At 44.7% G+C, this 17,706-nt stretch overlaps 1 protein-coding gene across 2 annotated transcripts in view; it reads left to right on the plus strand.

Annotated features, from left to right (window-relative positions):
* The first annotated feature begins 641 nt into the window (after positions 1–641).
* Positions 642–17,706, plus strand: part of PRAG1 (PEAK1 related, kinase-activating pseudokinase 1) — a 72,937-nt gene continuing 55,872 nt past the window's right edge. The window contains exon 1 of one of the 2 annotated variants that reach the window (XM_054987372.1): positions 642–715. The gene's annotated coding sequence lies outside the window, so the exon portion shown is untranslated. Of the gene's footprint in view, positions 716–1,606; positions 1,654–17,706 lie in introns of those variants that run through there. The other variant, XM_054987371.1, reaches the window with a different exon arrangement.

The raw sequence follows: 17,706 nt of genomic DNA on the forward strand, positions 1-17,706 counted from the left end.
CCAATTACCACGTCCTGTGTGGCTAGTTATGGATCGCTGGCAGCTGCCTTTTGTGGAAAAGCCAATGCCCGAATCAGTCTCTTTACATCCTCCCTCCTCCCCCTCGACTGGCGGGGGCTGGTGCCAGCCATCCCTCTCAGCCCACCTGTGTGAATTGCCGGGCGAGTGAAAGACAGGTGCGCGGTTGCTGGGGGACAGAGCAAAGGAAGAAACGGAACAAAAGCAGGGCAGGCGGCAGACCCGGGGGGACGGGGGGGGGGGTAAACAGAGCCCCGGAGGGGGAGGGGGGAGATCCCTGCGGGGTGCAGAAAGAGGAGCGAGGCGTCGAGGGGGGGGGGCAGATAGGACAGGTGGGCGCAGAGCCGGGGCTCGAGGGTGCAAAGGGCGTTGAGAGCGAGCCCCCCCTGCCTCCTAAGGTGCCCGCTCTCGCGCCCGCGCCGTTTTCTTGCGGGGGTACCGACAATGCCGAGTCCGGGGCGGGCAGCGTTGCCTGCATGCCGCACGCCCAGGCGACTCGCCCCCCCTCCTCCGAGCTGGGGGTTGGGGGGGGAGGGGGGAGGAGCCGGCGCAGCCCGCAGCCCGGCGAGCCTCCCGCTTTGCACACGCACCCAAGGCGGGCAGGCGCTCCGCGCTGGCCGGGCTGCGGAGGCTCCTGGTGCCGCCGCCGCCGAAGCCGGGCAGGAAGGACGCTGCAGCGCGGGAGGCGGCCTGGGAGGTGAGTGTGCAGCCCGGCCGTGGCCCCTTCCGAGCCTCCCGCCCGGGCAGCGGCTGCGGCGACGCGGCGGCCCCTTCCGCGCCGTGGCGGGCCCGGGGCGGCTGCTTCCCCGCAAGGGCGCCGGCCGGGCAGCGGGGGGCGCGCGGCCGCCCATTCATTCATTCGCGGGCGGCCGGGAGCGGCGCGGCGGCGCTTCCTGCCCGAAAGCCCCCCGCGGCGGCTCAAGCGCAGGGCGGAAACTTTCTGCCGCCGCCCGTGCGGAGAGCGGCAGGGGGGGCGGGGGGCGAGCAGGAGAGGCGCCCTCATAATGGCAAGGGAAGGCAGGACGCCGGAGCGTGCTCTCGCTGGGGCCTGCCCTGCGCGTGTGTACGCGCGCACACGTGTTGCCTTGAGGGGGCCCTGCAAGCCCGGCTGCGTCCGAGTCTCAAGAAGGGAACCGGAGCAGCCCCCCCCCCCCCCGCCGCCCGCGTTCTTTGTTGGGCGGGCGCGGGAGCGCTTCGCTGGGCGCTGCGGGCGCGGCCGGCCCGGGCGGAAGGAAGGGCCGGGCCGTGGCTGGCGAGGGAGGTGGCCGGCGAGGCAGGCGCCTGACCCGGGTCGCCCGGGCGCGTGGGGACGCTTCCCTGGGGCCGGAGGGCCGCCGGCGCGCCCCGCTACGAGCACGTGGCGGCGGCGGCTGCTGACAAAAGCAGAAAAGCCGCCCCGACGCCGGCCCGGCCCGGCGCGACTTTGCCGTCCGCTGCCGGTGCTCAGAAGCGGGTTAAAAAGCGAGAGGCAATTCCGCCGTGAAGCTCCAGCGCGCCGTCGGAGCCGGTGCCAGTCCTGCGTCTTTCACCCGGGCCGGTTTCAGCTCCTGCTGCCGTCTGTGCGGCGGTTACTCCGGTCGAGGTAGACAGCGGCCCTGGAAAGTCCTCTCTGATGCGAGCATCTCACAAACTCTGGTGCGTCTTTGCGTGCGAACGGTGAAGGGGCTAGTGGAAATGCTGAAGGCTGCTAACTAGTAGCCTCGTTGGCAAGGCTGTTCCTCAGCTCCTCGGCCCTTCTGTTCTTTGCCTCCAGAAGAGATCATCTGCCGCACAACTTGTGCAACCGAGCTCAATACGGCATAACAAATATAGATTTGATGTGTAAAATAGGAATTTCATGTATGAGGGAGGGTTGCCAACGGGCTGGAGAAAACTATCCTGTCCCTTTGATAGAGTCTTAAGGGGATGTTATTTACCAGTGATATTATCCCCTCTTTATCTTGAAAAGCTTAAACTGCCCGTTTCCAAACATTAATCTTGTATTATAGATATGCGACATTTTTCTACAGGCCAGTTGGCAACCTAATGGTGGCTCACCAGTAGCTTGGCAATCTGGTCTTTGCTGGCTGCCAAGAACTAAGAAATATGAGGCTGGTGTGTACCTGCTAGATCACAGTACATAAGAATAACTGCTTATATACTGCTCCTCTAGACAGATTAGTGCGCCACTGAAAGTGGTAAACAAAGTCAGAGTTGTTATGTCAGGATACATATAGGAGGCTGGGCTGAGAGGAATGGCCTGCCCAAGGCCACCTGCTGATCTCATAGCAGGAGTGGGATTTGAACCAGCGGAGTGCTGGTTTGCATCCCAGCCACTTAACCACTCGCTGTGCTACAGCAGCTTTACACAGCTGATGTGGGCTGCTGTTGGGTTGGAGGGTCATGTTGTTGTTGATGCCTGTGTCACACCCTCACCTTCAGAACGGGTGTGGTGATCCCAGTGAACGGGCACGATCCAACCAAAGCTGAGTTCAGTTTCCACACCAGTGAGAAGTGTGTGCTTAAAACTCTTGCACTGAAATTAGTGGGATTTAACCGTGCTTGACACTTAGACTTGGCTGGATTATGCTCCGTCTGTTTAATATTCAAGGTTTTGTTGGATAAGTGAGTTGTGTTTTGATTCCTGGACTTGCATTGCCCCCCCCCCCAATAGAGTTACACCCTTCTGGGTCCATGGACGTCAATAAGTTTGTAACCGGTTACCGATTGTCAGTCTCCCACACTGTAGCCTCCATGCAGAGAAAGCCTAGTTCCCACAATGCCCCACTGATTTCATATAGCCTGACATGCTCATTGAATTCAGTAAGACATATTAGGACCTGTATTTTATTTTGTTCGCAGTAATAATTAACAATTAATACATCAATGAAAGTATCTCTTGGATCAGTAGGGAGCTACTTACAGTGACAAAAATAAAACTGTTGTTGACTGATGTGACTTGATGTTAAGATATATATATATATATATATATATATAAAAGCCTGTTGGATATATATATATATATGTCCAACAGGTTCCATAGCAGACATTGTCTCCACTGATAAGGTCTAGCATTACATGTAACAGTACAGCCATATGATATCTCTTCCCACTAGGAGCATGCTTGGGCTCAATCCTCTGGGAAGTTACCCTGCTCAAATTTCACTCTGCGAAACAGCACATGTGTGCTCTTTCATGCCTTCCATTCATTCCAGTGGGACTGGCACATGAGAACTCCCTGGAAGATTATGCATCTAGTAATACTAATGGCTCAGTTCCTTTACAAAGTCCTTCTTCAGTTTAAAACAAATTTAGAGTGATTAGTTGTAGTTCCAGACGATTTGTCTGCTGGGTGGGTAAAACTTCCAAATGTATCAGGAATCTGTTTTTTATGCAGCGTGAGCTTTAATAAAACAGTGGGGTGGGGGGGGATGTAACTTGCATATCCATTTCATACCACCCTTTGAGTAATCAGTATTTTAAAACAATTAATTTACATGTTATATATGGATTTCATTACATGATCTGCTCTGAAATAGCTGTGATAGCATGATTATGTAGATTTGGCACAAAGGTGGTGCCGGTTAAAATTCAACTTGGCCATGAAAAGTATTTTGCCTTCAGGTGATTGATAGCAGATGAAATGAACAATCAGAAAAGATTCTGTAACAACAAAAGGGTTTGAGTCCGGTGGCACCTTAAAGACCAACAAGATTTCCAAGCTGAAAGCTTTGGAGAGGCAGAACGCTCTTCTTCAAAGCTCTGGCTCTTGACAGCTTACACCCTGGAAATGTTGCTGGTCTGTAAGGTGCCACTGGACCCAAATCCTGCTGTTTTACTTCAGTCCAACACGGCTACCCACCTAAAACTGTAGAAACAAAAGATACGTGGGATATGCTGGTTACTAGGAAAATGTTTACAAATCTTTATAGACAGTACTAGTGTTGAGTGGTTATGAGCCATCAGGTAATGGAGCCTCCATGTGCAGAGGCAGTGCACAAATACACAAAACAAATTACCCTTGAGTTACATTCCCCTGAGAAAACTCTGTGTTAGAAACTGTAGTGGATTGTATCCTACCGCAGTGCTTAGCTACGTGTGTGGACTTCCTTCAGAGGAAGAGGCTCTTTCCTTTAGTAGGAAGGCTTTACTCTTAGCTGAGCAGGATATAGTACAGTAAGTGCGCTTTCGTGACAGCCTTCAGTAATGTAGACTAACGTGACTCCCTGAAGCAGAATCCTGGGGAAATCTTCAGGTCCAGAGTTGGTAGTTCATTATTTGTAAAGTTGTTCATGAAAGTTCAAGGCCTCAAGCTTTTTAGCTCCTTACTCCAGAGTAATTGCGCTAGTGATTGGGAGTAATTCAAAATATGTAATTATCTATCTGGATCTCTATCTGTCTTCCAGTTCATTTATTGGCGTTTTTCTTTGGTAGGTTGTTAATTATGTTTTTTTCTTCCTCGCTTTCTCTCAACACAATGCAGTTTTCCCAGTTAATCATGTGATTTTTAGGATTAGCAGTGTGGCTAGTTTTTTAAATGAGGGCAATTAACATTTCCCATTATTATCCTTTTGTATTCATTCTTCTTCGTTTTGATCCGGTTATTGGTACAAAAGGAGAATTTGACCCTGTTGGGGGAAGAAACATTTAGTGAGCTAAAGCAATTAGCTGCTAGACTGTGGATCAACAGCCTAATTGGAGGAAAAAATTAATGTGAAATGGGCAAAAGCCAACCATGTTTTGTCAAGAACTTTGTAAACCATCACAACTGATGGTTGTCAACTGTGGCAATGTAATGCCCGTTTCTTTAATCAAAGTGTAGCTTATTCTGATATTTTGCTGAATCTGGGAAGTGCCCAGAATATGTTACACTGGAAAAATCAGCTCAAGAAAAAGGGAAAAATTGCCACACAGTGTAATGTAAGCAGTTATTTCTTGAGCTGGAGATGATGAGAAAGAAGGGGGGAATAAAAAAATTAATGGCCTGCTCTAATTGTTGCTTTGCTGCAGAATTTGTATAATTGAATGAACTGTTAGATTATTTTTAGCTTCAAACACTGTATCTAATGTATTTATTATTTATACAGTTTATACTCCACTTTGGGAGGCCCCAAGCAGATGTAAATCAGTTTTCCTGTTTTGTAATTTCTGGAGCATGCATAGCAGTTAGATGTTGTAACTGTTAAAACATGTAAGGTTACAACCAGGGCTTTTTTTTCTGGGAAAAGAGGTGGTGGAACTCAGGACCGCACAATGTTGTCACTTTGGGTCAGCTGGAACAAGGGGGGAGTTTTTTAAAGTTTAAATTGCCCTCGGTGAAAATGGTCACATGGCCGGTGGCCCCGCCCCCTGATCTCCAGACAGAGGGGAGTTTAGATTGCCCTCCATGCTGTGGTGTGGAGGGCAATCTCAACTCCCCTCTATCTGGAGATCAGGGGGCGGGGCCACCGGCCATGTGACCATTTTCAAGAGGTGCCAGAATTCCATTCCACCGTGTTCCAGCTGAAAAAAAGCCCTGAACTAAATACAGCTGGGATAGGCCGTATTTTTTCATCCCAGTGCTAAATGAAACATGGGGTCAAGGCTCACGTGTATAAGATAGGCAGATGACAGATTAAAGTTGTGCTGGCTGCAGAGGTGGCCCCACCTGAGAAAGGGGGGCAACACACAGCAATATCTTATGCCATTTGGAGGGGATATAACACCGAGGACAGCCAACCCCTAGGTAGGGCCTGGAGACCTCCCAGAATTACAACTGATCTCAAGCTGACAGAGATTAGTTCCCCTGGAAGAAATCGCTGCTTCGGACTTCCTGTTTGGGATCCATGGAGGTCTAACGCAGCTCCACTTGCGGAGCTGACCGGACTGCCGTTTTAACCGGCCGGCGGGGTGAAAATAGCCCGCGGCCGACTGCTCTCAGGCGGGGAGCAGGCAAAGAACGCTCAAGACCCTAGGGTGAGCTAGATCTCGGACGAGGGGGGGCTCTACACAGCGAGTCTCCCCCCGATCCTTGAGGTCCCACCTTGCGACGGGTCGGCTATAATCTCTGCGGCAGTTTTGGGGCCAATTCGGCTGGCATAAGACCTACATACCCAAGCATCGATTGGGGGAAGAAGCTGAGAGGAGAACTTAAAATCGAAACAGCGATTACAACCCGAGAAAAGTGAAGAGAAGGTAAAGATCATTATCTTCTGAGACGGGACAGATTGATAAAAACAGAGAGGAAAAAAAGTAGATTTTTAAACTGCAACAGACTAGTGAAAAGGAGGGGAAGACTCGGCAGGAATCGAATTTAAAAAGAGACTAAGTTTAAAGAAGTTATTAAAGAAATGAGACTATTGTTTTGAATACCTGTGGCTTTGGAGCTGTGAGAAAAAGACACCATCGCGAGATCTGCTGTGGGAAGACGGGAGACAGGAAGTGCGTAATAACAATAGAGTGGCTGGAGAGAAGCGGCCCTTGCTGGAGGGCAGGAAGTAGGGAATCGCCATTTTTGAAAGGGGAAGGGTCGCGGCTTCAGCGGAAGAGGAAGTAGGCCATCTTGGATTACAAAATCATAGAGAAACCATAGAGAAAAGACGCCCGACATTTTGGACTCTTTAAAACTTAATTTCTATAAGAAGACCGGGACATTTAAAATAGAAAAACGTTAAATTTTACGCCACGGAGTTAAGGAAGAGAGCGGATTCGTGGGAGCGAGCTAAAGCAAGCCCCACGATGTCAAAAAAAGAGTGGCAATCGGCAATAGAAAACCTGGATAAAAACCTGGACAAAAAACTTTTAGATATGATTAAAGAACTTAAGGACACGAAATTGGAGCTGATAAAAGAGGTTAAAGAGGTTACACAGACAGTAAAATCGGAGCTGTCAGAAGTGAAAAAAGGTATGGAAACAATACGAAGTGAATTACAAGGAACGCAGCAGAGAGTTAAAACAGTAGAAGACGCGATGGAGAATTTAGCAGACACGCAACAAACAGAGATGAGATTGGTGAAGGGGAGAATGTCAGTTGCAGAAACTAAACATATGGAGAAGCAGCTACGTTTTCGTGGCTTGCCAGAAGTGGAAGGAAAGTCAGCGCAAGAACAGATGACTGAGGTGTTGGCTGAGTACCTGGGGAAGGAGGAGGAGGAAGTTGTGGCTATCCTAGATGTGGCATACCGTGTGAATTCGAGAATAGCAACCCAGAGGAAACTACCAAGAGATGTGATTGTGCAGTTTACAACACGAAATATGAAAGAGAGGATTGTGACAAAACAGTTTCAAGATCCATTGGAGATTGATGGCAAGACGATTATTATAATGAAGGAACTGCCCAGATCAGTGTTACTGGACCGGAAAAAATATAAAGTGCTAATTCAGATTTTGAAGGACATGAAAATCAGGTACAGATGGGAGTTACCGGAAGGAGTGTCCTTTGAGTTTGGAGGGGCCAAAAAACGCATCAGATCTGAGCGAGAGATGGAGCGATTTATTAAGGACAATGAAAAAGACTTACCAACAAGATCATGAGTATGGAGTGTAAAGTATTATCTTGGAATGTAAATGGACTAAACTCACCGAATAAGAGGAAAAATACTTTTCACTGGCTACTAAAACAAAAATGTGACATTGTTTGTTTGCAAGAGACCCATATCAGAAAGCAGGATGTAAAATATTTAAAATCTGGAAAATTGGGCAAAGAATATGTAGCGGCCTCCAACAAGAAAAAAAGAGGAGTGGTGTTGTACATAAAAGAGGAGCTACAGCCAAAATTTGTTATGAGAGATGTGGAAGCTAGATTTGTAGCAGTGGAATGTATTTGGAATTTAAAGAGAGTGTTGGTAGTCGGACTTTATGCACCTAACGGTGCAAAAGAAAGCTTCTTTGAGGATTTAAGGAAGCATTTAGACGATCTTGCATACGACCAGATAATTCTTGCTGGAGACTTCAATGGAGTGACAGACTTGGAACTAGACAAAAAGACTACAACGGCACAAAAGAAAAGAGGACTATTACCAAAGCTTTTTTTTGAGTTGATTCAACAAGAGACTCTTGAAGATGTATGGAGGAGAGAATATCCTAAAAGCAGACAGTTTACTTTTTATTCTGCAAGGCATTCTACATTATCAAGAATTGATATGATCTGGGCCTCAAAAGACTTAGCATTATGGACTAAGGAGGTAGAAATAATGCCTATGGTAGGCTCAGATCACAACCCAATTATGTGGAAATTTGGAAAAAAGAGAAAAAGGAAAGCATGGAGAATAAATGAGGACTTGTTACAGGAAAGAGAGAATATGGAAATACTGAGAAGAGAGACAAAGTTTTTTATACAATACAACGTGAATAAAGAAGTACCAACCAATAAAGTTTGGGATGCTTACAAGGCGGTTGTAAGGGGCATACTAATGGACTTAAATGGTAGAGCAAGAAAGAAGAAAGAGGAGAAAAGACAAGAGATTGAGGAGAAAATAAAAGCCAAAGAAACACAGCTAAAAAAGAGACCAGGGAAAAAGAAGGTATACCAGGAAATTAAAATACTTCAAGAACAGCTAACAGCAATGAGCAATAAAGAATTGGAGTGGAATCTCAAAAGACTGAATCAAAAAGCGTTTGAGGGTGCTAATAAACCTGGGAAGTACCTGGCATGGCAATTGAAGAAGAAAAGGGAAAAGAAGATAATAAATAAAATTTGCGAAGATAACAAAACGTATTTGGAGCAGGCTACCATTAGTAGAGCCTTTTATAAATTTTACGCTAAGCTGTATAATAAAAAAGAAGTAAACAAAGAATCAATAGCGTCATATTTGGAGAAAACCAAACTTCCAGAAATCTCGGAAGCTTGGAGAAATAAGTTGAATAGTGAAGTAACTGACGAGGAAATAAGTAAGGCAATACAATCTGCAAATCTAGGAAAGGCGCCAGGGCCAGATGGGCTTACGGCTAAATTCTATAAGACAATGGCTAATGAACTGGCACCATTCCTAAAAGAGGTGATGAATGGGGTTTTAAGGGATCAAAGGATTCCAGAAACTTGGAGTGAAGCGAATATATCATTGATCCCAAAAGAGGGCCAAGACCTGACTAATGTGAAAAATTATAGACCTATATCGCTACTCAACAATGACTACAAAATTTTTGCGAAGATATTGGCGGAGAGATTGAAGGGGTGGCTCTCGGAAGTCATAGAGGAGGAACAAGCAGGCTTTTTGCCAGACAGACAAATAAGAGACAACTTAAGGACAGTGATCAATGCTATTGAATATTATGACAAGCGTTGTGACAAAGAGGTTGGTTTCTTCTTTGTTGACGCTGAAAAAGCGTTTGACAATTTAAACTGGGACTTTATGTTTGCCACTATGGAAAAGCTACAATTGGGAGAAAGATTCATCAGAGCAATTAAGGAAATTTATAGAGACCAGACTGCAGCAATTGTGGTGAATGATGAATTGACCAAGAAATTGACGATAAGTAAAGGAACAAGACAAGGTTGCCCGTTATCTCCATTGTTGTTCATTTTAGTATTGGAGATTCTGATGATACAAATACGTCAAGATGATGAAATTCGTGGAATAAAAATAAAGGACTATTCATACAAGGTCAGAGCATTTGCGGATGACATAATGTTAATTGTAGAGGACCCATTGGAGAACATGCCAAGAGTGATAGATAAGATCAAGGAGTTTGGAGACTTGGCAGGTTTCTTCATTAACAAAAAGAAGTCAAAGATATTATGCAAAAATATGACTAAGCAGAAACAACAATTGTTAATGGAAACAACGGATTGTGAAGTAACAAGTAAAGTGAAATATTTGGGAGTCGAATTAACTGCAAAGAACATAGATCTATTCAAAAACAATTATGAAAAACTATGGACTCAGATAGAGAGAGACTTGATTAAATGGAATAGATTGAATTTGTCATGGTTGGGTAGGATTGCAGCAGTTAAGATGAATGTGTTACCAAGAGTAATGTTTTTGCTACAGACAATACCAATCATCAGAGACTCCAAACAATTTGAAAAATGGCAGAGGAAAATATCAGATTTTGTTTGGGCAGGCAAGAAGCCTCGAGTGAAAGTGAAAGTTTTACAAGATGCAAAGGAAAGAGGCGGAATGCAACTGCCCAATCTGAGACTTTATCATGATGCAATCTGCCTAGTTTGGTTGAAAGAATGGATGACATTAAAGAACAAGAAACTATTAGCCCTAGAGGGATATAAAAAAATATTTGGATGGCACGCATATTTATGGCATGACAAAGTAAAGGTCAACTCGATGTTCCTGCATCACTTTGTTCGGAGAAGTCTATATATAATCTGGAAGAAGTACAGAATTTATCTACAAGAAGGAACCCCTTTGTGGGTGGTTCCATATGAGGTGATAGACCCGAGAGCTGTTGATAATGAACAACAATGTTTAACGTATAAAGAAATAACTAAAACTGAAGCATCCAAACTTAGAATAAAGACACAAGAGGAACTATCACCTAACTACGATTGGTTCCAGTATAGACAGATCAGAGACTTATATAATTCGGACTCTGTAAAGGGAGGTATACGAATAGAGAATTCGGAACTAGAGCAGACCCTTCTTAAAGAAGATAAGAAAAGAATATCCAAGGTATACCAAGTACTGTTGAAGTGGTATACCGAGGATGAGATAGTTAAAACACAAATGGTGAAATGGGCTATAAACTTTAATAAAGAAATAACAATGGAGGCATGGGAATACTTGTGGAAAACTACAATGAAGACAACGACATGTATTAATATCAAAGAGAACATTCATAAAATGATCTATCGTTGGTACATGACACCAAAGAAGATTGCGCTAGGGAATTTGAATACTTCTAATAAATGCTGGAAATGTAAGAAGCATGAGGGCTCCCTCTATCATATGTGGTGGTCGTGTGAGGTAGCCAGGCAGTACTGGGGGGAAATAATAAGAGAAATGAGTGAAATTTTACAATTTCAAATTAATAAGAACCCAGAACTCCTGCTACTGAACTTGGGAATGGAGGGAATTCCAGCCCAACACAGGACGTTGATATTTTATATGACAGCAGCAGCTAGACTTTTGTATGCGCAAAAATGGAAAGTACAAGAAGTGCCAACTATTGAAGATTGGACTTACAAATTGCTGTATATGGCTGAAATGGACAAGATGACAAGAAAATTGAGAGATCTGGACTCAGGGCAGTTCAACACAGACTGGGAGAAGCTGAAACAATACCTGGAGAAGAAATGGGAGGTGGGAGGAAAACTGTGGCAGTTTGAGAACTACTGAAGTATTGAAGTAGAGGGGGGAGACTTTACCGGGGGGAGAAGAGATAAATGTGAATTAATAAGCAGTCAGATTAATAGATTGACATATATATAGATATATATAGGTTAACAAACAGAACATAGAGAAAATAATTAATTATAAGGACTAAATATAAGGAGCGATTAACTAACAATATTTTCTTTTTTTTCTGACAAGTTTTGTACCAAACTGAATGTCTGAAGATATAGATGGGTCAAATTGATTGACTACGTGAGGAGAGATATATAGAACTATTATAAAAAGATAGAATGAGTAATATATATAGAGAATAAGTCAAATTGTTTGATATAAACGAATGTATGATCTATATGGTTTATGATATATAGAAATACCTGAAATTGAAAAATTGGGATAAATTGTTTATCTAAGATAGAAACAAAGGCTTACAGTTTGGGCATATAATGTTAAAAATAGTTAAGGATGTACTGCTTAGAATAATGGAGAATATATATTTGTTTTAGATAGAGGAAGCTAATAAAAGTAAGGGAAAGGGGACAAAGGGTTGGAAAGCTGTTGGAAGTCAACAAAAAGGGGGGGGGAAAGGGAGGGGGTTAGAGATGAAAAAATTGGGGAAAATTGAATGTAAATGTGGAAATAATGGATTCTAACCCAATAAAAATTTTTCAAAAAAAAAAAAGAAGAAATCGCTGCTTCGGAGGGCAGGCTCTATGGTATCATATCCCCCCATTGCTTCTTCAGGCAGCGTGGTATTTCTTTAAGCAGTGGAGAAGTAGACGATTATGGGAACACAGAGTCCTACTGGTCAGCTCAATAGGGCTTACCCCTAGGAAAGTGTTCTTAGAGTGGCACTGTGAGAGTGTTCTAAATAGTCATAATTTTAATAATTCTAAAGAGTCATCATCATTATTATCATCATTATTATTATATCGATTTATAAACCGCCCATCCTCAGGGGCTCTATTGTCCTATTCATGCTATATTGATCATATTGTCTGTTTATGGCATTGATCATTGAATTTTAATTGCTGATTATTGGATTGGAACCAGAGTGTAGGTCTGTGACCAGGTGAGAGGTGGCGGGGGGTGGGGTGGGGCAGAGGCTGGGGGATCCTCCACCCCCACCGGGGGACTGGCAAGCCTAGTCTATCATCGTTGAGAATGAGTGAGGTGGCAAAAGGTTGAAGGCGGGCAAATGTTGTCCCCGTATTCAAGAAAGGGAAAAAGGAGGATCCAGGCAACTTGACTTCCATACCTGGAAAGGTTTTAAAACAAACCATCAAACAGTCAGTCCTTCAGTATTTAGAAAAGATGTCTGGGATCACTAAGAAGGAACAACCCGGTGCAAGGTGGAAGAGTTTATTAAGGTTTTTTTGATCCCTAACACGTTACGCCTTAAGCTCCTTCAGGGGATCGCCTATGCAGTTCTTCACATTTCACCTTGAGTAATGGAATAAGCCAGCAAGGTTTCCTCAAGAACAAGTCATGTCAGACTAACCTTATCTCCTTTTTTGAGAACTAGTGCTTGGGTCAGGGAATGCTGTGGCCATAGTTTATCTTAATTTCAGTAAGGTTTTTGATATGGTTCTACATGATATTCTTGTGGATAAGATGGTAAAATATAGTTTGGAACCTATGCTGTTAGGTGGATTTGTAGCTCATTGGCAGATCGCACCCAAAGAGAGCTCGTAAATGGTTTCTCATCCTCTTGGATGAGCGCCTCAGAGATCTATCCTGGGCCACGTGTTATGCAGTGTCTTTATAAATGACTTGGGTGAAGGAATAGAAGGAATGCTCATTAAATTTGCTGATGATACTAAATTGGGAAGGGTAACAAATACGGTAGAAGACAGAAGCAAGATTCAGAGTTATCTAACCAGGCTGGGAAACGGGGCTAAAACTAACAAAATGAATGTCAACAGATGTAAATGTTGTTCTGCATTTAGATAGGAAAAATCCAATGCATAGTTATAGGATGGGGGAGATTTGTCTTGGCAGTAGTATGTGCGAAAAGGTTCTCGGGGTCTTAGTAGACCATAAACAGTGCTGTAGTGGCTAAAAGGGCAAATGTAATTTTAGGCGGTATCCTCAGAAGTATAGTGTCCAGGTCATGCAAAGCGATGGTATCACTTTGCTCTGGTCAGATCTCACTGTGTTCAGTTTTGGGCACCACATTTTAAGAAGGATGTTGACAAGCTGGAATTTATTTTATTTATATTTATATTTACGATTTATATTCCGCCCTCCCTACACAGGCAGGCTCAGGGCGGATTACAGTTTAATAAAAACATTACCATAGAAATTTTATTAAAACAGTTTTTAAATTATATTATATTTTTAAATTATATTAAAACAGAAAGGCAAAAAAGATGGTGAGGGTTCTGGAGACCAACCCCTATGAGGAAAGGTTGAAGGAGCTGGGCATATTTTGCCTGGAGAAGAGATGTCTGAGAGGTAGAGATCCAAGATGCCTGCCTGTGGCAGACAATCTCCTGGGGGTTTGCCTGCTTGCCCGCTGGAAGTTGCAGGTCACCTGGTGATCACTCAACACCAACAGGCACCACAGGAACTCACTTGGTGCGCACGCTCCTTGAAGGCGCAACAACGGCGCTTCCGGAAATGATGTCATTGAGCTGGCCCCGGGAGTGCTCCCACACTTCCTTTTGGGCCGATTTTCAGAATTGGACCCACTAGGAAGAATACCTTCCCGGTAAGTACCAGGTCCCTTTCCCCCCAGGGCTTTTTTCCTGGGAAAAGAGGTGGTGGAACTCAGTGGGTTGCCCTCGGAGAAAATGGTCACATGGCTGGTGGCCCCGTCCCCTGATCTCCAGACAGAGGGGAGTTGAGATTGCCAAGCGGCGCATAGGGCAATCTCAACTCCCCTCTGTCTGGAGATCAAGGGGCGGGGCCACCAGCCATGTGACCATTTTCAAGAGGTTCCAGAACTCCGTTCCACCGCGTTCCCGCTGAAAAAAAGCCCTGTTTCCCCCTGCCAGGAGGGTATAGAGACCTGGTAACCCTACAGAGGTGATAGTCGTCTTCAATTCTTTGAAGGGCTGTCGCACAGAGGATGGAACAGAGTTGTTTTCTCTTGCCCCAGAGGGTTGGACCAGTCGGAATTTAGGCAGATTGTGAGGGGGGGCAGGCTGAGGTGAGCTGGCACTCGGCTCTCGTGTCCCTTTCTTGCATGCCCAGGGGTGATTGTCACTTTTGGGGTCAGGGAGGAATTTTGCTCCAGGCCACATTGGTCAGGGATCCAGGAGGGTTTTTTTGCTTTCCTCTGAGCATAAAGCAGGGGTCACTGGGGGAGTAGGGGGGAGGTAACTGGGAATTTCCTGCATTGTGCAGGGGGTTGAACTAGATGGCTCACCCTTTGGTCCCTTCCAGCTCTGTGTTTCTATGAAGCCACAAGATTCGGGCCCCGTAGCACCATAGAGACTAATGGGTGTGAGCTTTCGAGAATCAATCAAACCTTCATCAGACGAAGGGAGCTTCGGCTCTCAAAAGCTCACACCCTGGAAATTTGGTTGATCTCTGTGGTGCTACTGGGCCCAAATCTTGCTCTTCTGCTACACACCAACATGGCTACCCACCTGAAACTATGAAGCCACAGTTATTTTTTTTAAAGAAAAAATGGAATTTGAGAGAAAATGGAAATATATGCAATACTTACTTTTTTATCAAATATAAACTTTACTGCTTTAAGAACATAAAATTCATTATCCACAACTTTGTCAGTATATAAAATTGTGATGTTTGGCATATTTATGACATTTAAAATTGTGACTGCACTGAAAATCAATTCAGTGTTAGAATTACTCCATCCTAAGTCCACTGATTCCTATAATCTTCTCTGCACAGGATTGCACTATTTGTGTGAACAGAACCCACCAAAGAGAGCCAACTGCTTTGCATTATGCTACTTAAGAAAATATACCATGCATTTTGCTACCTGAGAAGTACAGGGAGAGGAGGGACAAAAATAGAACCATACGTTTTGTAGCAAAACACAAATAGGCCGTTACTTGGGCTTAGTCTTTGTATGGCCCCTGTGTTGAGGGTTGTTCAGCAGGTTTGGATACTGAGTTAGACTGCATTGAATAACCAGGCATCTTCGCTAGCATATTATCATACACGCAGCATAACCATGGGCAAAACTATTCTCATTCAAACAATAAATATATCTTAGTAATTTGAATTATTTAAAATATTTATAAACTTGTCTTCCTCCAGGGCAACTGAGAGCTTTGAAAATATTTTGAATACGTCTCCAGTACACCAGGAATTACCATTATCTAATCTATTGATTGTCTTACACGGGGCTTTTTTTCAGCAGGAGCGCGGTGGAACGGAGTTCCGGAACCTCTTGAAAATGGTCACATGGCTGGTGGCCCCGCCCCCTCATCTCCAGACAGAGGGGAGTTGAGATTGCTTGGTGGCGCGGAGGGCCATCTCAACTCCCCTCTGTCTGGAGATCAGAGGGCGGGGCCACCAGCCATGTGACCATTTTCTCCGAGGGCAACCCACTGAGTTCCACCACCTCTTTTCCCAGAAAAAAAGCCCTGGTCTTACATAAAAGTCTTCATATTCCACAATTCTTGGTAAGCATGTTCAGTAAAACCTTGTTTGAAAAAGCATTTTACTGATTTTATTTTCAGAAAGACTAATTGTTTCATAGGGCTCCCCCCTTACCTCATCATTCCATAAAGAAAAATTGAAAAAAAAATTGGCAGTCCCTCCACAACTCTCCCCCCTCCTGTTTTCTCTAAAATTTCTGCTTGCTACCTTGGGCCAATCATTCTCTCTCTCTCCCTCTCAAGGTTGTTGTGATGATGAAATTAGAAAAGAAGAAACTTGTACTCTGCACGTAGCTCTTTGTAGGAAGAAAAGGCTTACAATAGGGTACTTTTTTCCCTCCTGGTGGGAGGGGGGGACACCTAGTTGCTTACCTTCTTACTCTTCTGGGAGTGACATCATCACGCAGGCCCTGGGAGGGCGCCCGCTCTTCACACCGAGCCAGTTCTTAAAGAATTGGCCTGTTTGGGGCCAGATTGGCTTAGTGCAAAGTATGGGAGCGCTCCTGGGGCCTGCGTGATGGCATCACTCTTGGGAGTGACGTTGTCCCACCGCACCGGGAGTGCTCCCCAGGAGACGTGTTCCCCTGCCTTTTCTCCCCACCCGCTAGGTGTGTCGTGGCAGGGACAGAGGCCCGGAGCAGGGGATCTCCCCCCCCCCCCGGGGGGCTGACAACCCAATCTTACAATGTGATAGATATGGTGGATATGGAAAGATGAATGGTTTTATGGTTTTGTGGAACTGTATTTTTATTTTTTAATTGTGGTTCACTGTCTCAGGTGCCCTCGGAAAAAGAGATGATTCATAAATATAATAATGTGTCCCTAATACTTGGGTTAAAAGTCATATCCTGCTCCACCCCACCCATGCCCACCAAGTGTGTTCTTGGACAGATAATAAAGCCAGCTTTCCAACTCTGCACCCCCTTCTATTGTTTCGGTGCATTCGTATGCCACTTTTGGTAATACTCCACAGTAAAATGGCAGAATTCTCTCAGATCATTTCTGTAGGAGCAGAGGACATGAATTTCCTGATTCAGCCTTCTTCTCATACAGATCATTAAGGAGCCACAGAAAAGGTGGGAAAGTCCGCTCCAGCTGGGTTCTCTCAGAGCCTTGGTGGTGTGTCCCATAGTTGATGGCATCGTTCATGGTCACTAGGGGTGAAGGTAAGCCCGTATGGAACACTGATAAGAAAGTGGCTCAAATGGTGCCTCCCCTATTCTACTTTGAGCCCTGCGATACAGACAGTATCAGTAAAAAATCACTTTTGCCCCTAAGGGGAATCACATGCCACATTCAGCTTTGAGAGGTAAGTTCACACCATAAGATATTATGTTGAATCCAGTTAGTTTCGAGTGGGTAGCTGTGTTTGTCAGCAACAGCACAGCAAGATTCGAGCCCACTTGCACCTTAAAGATGTCTTTAAGCGCTACTGGACTTGAATCTCGATACTGAGTTCAGTGTCCACATTAAGCAAGGACATATTTTTAAAGAACATCTATTACAGCTGATGATTTAAGCAAAAGTTTTAGAAGTCTAATTTAAGATTTTGAAATCTTAGTTTTAAAAAATGGTTTTCATCTGCCATGTGAGTGGTGACAATAGGTACTGGTCGTAATGGGGATGTTGTTAGATATGGCACAGAGAGAGATCATAAGTTGTGGTGGAATGATTTGACTTATAGATCAACTGGCCTCCTTGTGTGGCAGTTGTTCATGTTTGTCAAATTCATAAAACAACTGTTTCTTCAAATGCCCCCACCCATTGCTCACTTTCCCACTTAATTTGCGGGGGCAGAATGACCAGGTCATGGGATGAAATATGTAGGGGTAGGGAAAAACCTAGAGAAGCTTATCTCCAAGTTA

This window comes from Eublepharis macularius, chromosome 8 (genome assembly GCF_028583425.1).
Source record: "Eublepharis macularius isolate TG4126 chromosome 8, MPM_Emac_v1.0, whole genome shotgun sequence".
Lineage (NCBI taxonomy): Eukaryota > Metazoa > Chordata > Lepidosauria > Squamata > Eublepharidae > Eublepharis > Eublepharis macularius.